Source organism: Leptonychotes weddellii, chromosome 8, assembly GCF_054177405.1.
Source record: "Leptonychotes weddellii isolate Sample4059 chromosome 8, ASM5417740v2, whole genome shotgun sequence".
Taxonomy (NCBI): Eukaryota; Metazoa; Chordata; class Mammalia; order Carnivora; family Phocidae; genus Leptonychotes; species Leptonychotes weddellii.
Genome location: NC_138376.1, coordinates 48208080 through 48213691, shown reverse-complemented (window position 1 = coordinate 48213691; position 5612 = coordinate 48208080). Strand labels below are relative to the sequence as shown.

Sequence of the window (5612 nt, the reverse complement as noted above, 5' to 3'; positions counted from 1 at the left end):
CAGAGAAATTTGTAGTTGAAAGTAGCATAATATGGACCCTAATCATTCTTCCAAAAGAAAGTGAATTTCCTTAGGTAGTTCTAGTTCACCTCCAAGCTGAAATAGCACTCCTAAACCAAATCATCAAACTGCTATAAGATTAAAAGCTTTGGTCTTCAAATTCATAATCATGGTATGTTGCAAGTATAGTTGAAATTACCTTTTGTTACCTGTTTTTATGAGTTTTTAATTTGTATGTTTTTCTATACACTAATATAGGTTTTGCTTATTTAGCAATACTAAAAAAGAACAGTCACTTTGAACAAACCAAACGTAGTAGGATTATTGAGATAATTCAGATTTAGCTTAGGGAGTCTCAATAGCTTAAAAGTATTATCTGTTGACATCCTACTACACAATCTAAAAGGAGTTCTAATGACATTTCTATGCATTATATTCAGCAATTTACAACTAAAATTGATATGGGAAAAAATTAGGTAAGTTATGTTACTACACAACATTAATTATTATTATTATACTGAGATATTTTATACTAAATCAGTATCCAATTATCATTTAAATTATCATAATCTCTAATTGATTATTTCCAGTGTATCACACTCTGCAACCCCAATCCTAAATTTTAAAAGTTTTTTTTTTTTTTTAAAGATTTTATTCATTTATTCATGAGAGACAGAGAGAGAGACAGAGGCAGAGCAAGAAGCAGGCTCCCTGCAGAGCAGGAGCCCGATGCGGGACTCGATCCCAGGACCCTGGGATCATGACCTGAGCCGAAGGCAGACGCTTAACCGACTGAGCCAACCAGGCGTCCCCCCAATCCTAAATTTTAATCACATATGTACAAGCGCCTACCTGGGCATCACACAGGTAGTTCAACTGAATATATTCAAATTTGAAAAAATTCAATTTATGAAACTACTCCCTAAATCTGACTTTCCTCCTGTATTCCCTACCCATTTATTCAGTTGCCTGAGGAAGGGTGATTCCCTTGACTTTTTACTTTCACTTACCACCAATATCCAAAACAAATGCTAATTCCTTTTTTTTTTTTTTCAGGACAATAAACACCTTTATTGCATGACCAAAGATAGGAGGAAGATTATTTGCCTTTCCGGGCTTTGATTTCCCTCAGATAGAACTCTGGCTCCTTGCCCTCTAGCATGTAGCCATCTGCTCGGCCACAATGGCCTGGTCTTGAAGCAATGCACGCAAGAAGCTTGCCCTGTTGGAATTGCTCCTCCAGAAGACTGCTGATTTTGGCATTCTTTTTCCTTTCATCATATTTCTTCTGAATTTTCTTTGATTGTTTTTGTTTTTGTTTTGGTTTGTTTGTTTAAAATCTCTTCCTCCTCGGGCGTCAGCTTGGGCCCCCTTCTTGCGGCCCAGGGGCAGTGCATAGTGGGACTCGTACCACTGCCGGTACGGTGTGCTGTCAATGAGCACAATACAGTTCTTCACCAGGGTCTTGGTGCGGACCAGTTCGTTGTTGGATGCTTTGTAGACAACACCAATAATCCTTGTTTTTCACGTACAACACTCAGGGCCTGAGGAGAAGTTCCCCACGTCTAGCCTCAAGGCATGGTACTTCCTATTGCCTCCCAGGACTCAGACTGTGTGTATGCGGCAGGGGGGTCCCAGCTCATACTTCCCCTGCCTGTGGTAGGGCTTTCTCTTGCCCCCGGTCTGGGCAGCGCTTGTGCCAGTTGTCCCGAGAGATGCCCATCGCTCTCGACGCTGGCTGCGAAAGAGAAAACGCAAAGCCTCACGGTCCGGTTTGTCTCAAATGCTAATTCCTTTTGATTTCTACCTTTGACTTAGCTTTCATATCCATCTACTTGCCTCCTTCTACAATCTCATTATTTTGTTTTAATACATCTTCCTTTCTAATCTGGATTACTACAACAGTTTTGCTTGGTCTTCTCCATGCATCTCTTTCAAAACTTTTGCCGAATTAAGGAGTGATTTTTATACAATATCAAATTGCCACTCTGTCTTAATGTAATATTTCACTATGTATATATATTTTTGTTTACTTCGGATTCTCCCAAAACAGAACCTAAAACAAGAATTTACATGCAAGTAGCTTACTGGGGAGGTTTTACCAAAACAAAACAAAACAAAAACAAATGTAGGGGATTGTAGAACAAAGACGGGAAGGAAAGTAAACTGATAAAAATTATGTTAACATAGATGTTATATTTATTCATTTGCGTATTTTCATTGTCCCTATGAACTAATTCTCCCCCAGAAACATGCATCTCCTTGAAATACACCCAAGCCTATAAGATAATCTCAGTTTTATCTTCTTCAAAAATGCCCCTTCTGAAGTTCTGTCTTCCTGCTCCAATCTTCGCTATGTTCTCCACCAGCCTGCTACAAAGATCTTATTCTCAGACTTTTCTTTATTCTCAATCCTCCTGAGGACTTTATCTATTTTCTGAGTTGAATCCACTATTTCATGGATACCAGATCTTCTTCTTTATTAGATGTCTTCCTCAGTTTGGTGGAACACATCCCACAGGCACCAGTCATACAATGGAATGTTAGTTTCTCACAACCTGCATGCCTGAGAATGTCCTTCTAATCTCACCCATGAATAATAGCTTGTCTTGGTATAATTTTATGTAGAAATAGCTTTTATTTTGAAATTTCTTTTAAAGATTTTATTCATTTGAGACACAGATACAGAGAGAGAGAGAGAGAGAGAGAGCATGAGCAGGGAGAGAGGCAGAGGGAGAAAGAAAAACAGGCTCCCTGCTGAGCCAGGAGCCCGATGTGGGGCTCGATCCCAGGACCCTGGGATCATGACCTGAGCCAAAGGCAGACACTTAACCATCTGAGCCACCCAGGTGCCCCTATTTTGAATTTTGAAGACATTTTCATGGTTGTCTTCTGATGACTGTTGAGAAAGCCTTTCTGAGTCAATGCTTTACTCTTGGTTATTATGACTGGGCCAATTTATTATATATAAGGTTTTTTGTTTGTTTGTTTGTTTTAATTTTGTCATAGACAGTTTCCCAAAGAGAAAGCCATCAAATCCCTCATAAAATGTATAGGTCTAGTTGCTAATGTTCTCAGAGTCAACTAGGGGAAAGGACTAATAGTTTCACCACTTTCTACATAGACTTTAATTCAATCCATCTTTTCTTTTTTTTTAAGATTTTTATTTATTTGCTAGAGAGAGAATGAGAGACAGAGAGCATGAGAGGGAGGCGGGTCAGAGGGAGAAGCAGACTCCCTGCTGAGCAGGGAGCCTGATGTGGGACTCGATCCTGGGACTCCAGGATCATGACCTGAGCTGAAGGCAGTCACTTAACCAACTCAGCCACCCAGGCGCCCCCAATCCATCTTTTCTTTATAGTAGAGTACCCATATTTTCTTCAGCTAAGCCTAGTTTTCCTGAGTTTCAATTCTATCTTGTCCTTTTGGGTTGGAAGAGGGGAAGTTTCCCAACCTTTCAGGCTAGGGAGAGAATAAGGAAGTCTGATTTTTTTATAGAGAGAATTTTAGCCAAGTCTCCTATTTTCCATTTTAACTGTACTTCTAATTCCTATTACTTCTAATCCCTGTCTTCCTGGACTTCTATTGTTCAAGTTAGACTGCTTGAGAATTTCTCCCAACTCCTGGCTTAATTTTTAGCTTTATCTGGTCTCCTTCGTCTACTACCCCTTTTCTAGCTTTATGGTTTTTCAATATTTTTTTCACTGTATTCTCCCACCACATTGGTTTATTTTAAACTTCATCTTAGTAAAGTGATATATATATATATTAATATATATATTAATCTTCCATGCTTAACTAAGGTTATGCTTAACTAAAGCCATGCTATTCATTCTTAAATTGTGTGGTAAGTTGTATAACGTGCTTCAGTAATATTCCTTTTATCCCATGACTGAGTTAGGTGTCATCCTACACAATATTTTATCAGACTCTATTCACCATCTGCTTACTTTTCTGTTTCCCCAGTTGAATGCAAGTCCTTGGAGAGCATTCTTCCTGTTATAACCTTAAGTCCTGGCACAATATCTAGCATAACAAAGGCACTCAATAACCATTTGTTAATTGTTGAATGATTATACTATGATGCAAACATTGACCCACAACAATTTTAATGTGCTCTTCATTCTATTTATTAGGACCAGAGTTATTCTCATCTGAAACATCTTAAAATGCAATCAAACATTTCTTCTTTCATGCTGTTCCTTAATGAATTACCACCATTTTCTGTTAGCTATTTAAATGTCAACAAACACATATTAATCAGTCACTAATTCAGTGATTATCTTTTAACTAACTACAGAAGGAACTGCCCTCAGAGTTAAATTTTAGTAAGGAAAATGGGGCAAGTACATCAATACTGACAATGCCATTCATTCATGCTTCCACTTTTTCATTCATTTAACAGATAAATATTGAAGACACACTGTGCCCAGCATTGTTTTAACTGCTAGGGATACAGAGGCAGATAGATAGATTAGATAGATAGATACAAAGAATTAAAAAAAAAAACATACAAAATGCCAGCATTCATATAATGTATAGCAGAAAGAAACAGAACATAAATAAATACACAACTCAAATGATGACAAGCTCTATAGATATATGTATAGAAGGTCAAGGTATCGAACACGCAAAGTTGATATTTTCCTATTTCACGTAGGCTGATATGCAAAGGTCTTAATTGATGGGGAAAATTGATCAGGAGCTTAGAGAATAAAGGGAATGAAATTTTTGGATTTGAGAAGGAAAAACATTGTAGGTATTGAGAAAGCATGTGCAAAGGTGAGAACACATTTGGCTTGATTAGTATCAAGAAGACCTCTGGCTAGAGAACAGGGGTTGGGGTGACTAATAGAAAACTTCAGAAAGGTAATGGGGCCTGACTGAATATATAGACAGTAATAGACACTTAAAAATTTGACTTTTTCACTGATTTTTTCAAAGATTTATTTATTTATTTGAGAGAGAGAGTGAGAGAGCATGCCTGAGTCAGGGGAGGGGCAGAGGAAGAGAATCTTCAAGCAGACTCCCGACTGAACACAGAACACAGAACCTGAACTGAGGGCTCAATCCCAGGACCCATGATATCATGACCTGAGCCAAAACCAAGAGCCTGAGGCTCAACCAACTGAGCCACCCAGGTGCCCCAACCTTTTCATTGATTTAAGTGAGAAAATTTTGAGTACAGTAGCAATGAGACTTAATTTATGCTTTGAAAGGATAACTCTTTCTTTAATGGTGCACTTGGAAAAGAGGAGTGGCACAGCTATGGGGAAGGCATAAAGCCTTGAGTAACCCAAAGAGAAAAAAGCCTCAAGCCACTCAGGGAAAATATTATATGCTATCACACCCAAGACACAGATAAAATTAGACTTAAAATATGAGGAAATTAGTTAATGTAGGTTTACCCTCTTTAAAATCCTGTGATTATTCTTCCATAGCGCTCATTTGTCTAAAATTTCCAGCCTTCTTGAGTTCAGCATCTTTTACTTATGGAATCCATAAAGTTTGCTGACTCCCAAAATACAGAAAAGTTGAAATTTTAAGAATAGTGGCACAATATTTGTGATAAGATTGCCTATTTTGCACATATATATGGTATCTGAAGATTT

At 38.0% G+C, this 5612-nt stretch overlaps 1 pseudogene; it reads right to left on the bottom strand.

Annotated features, from left to right (window-relative positions):
• Positions 1-1084: 1084 nt before the first annotated feature.
• LOC102746824 (small ribosomal subunit protein eS8 pseudogene) lies at positions 1085-1956 on the bottom strand (annotated as a pseudogene).
• Positions 1957-5612: the final 3656 nt, after the last annotated feature.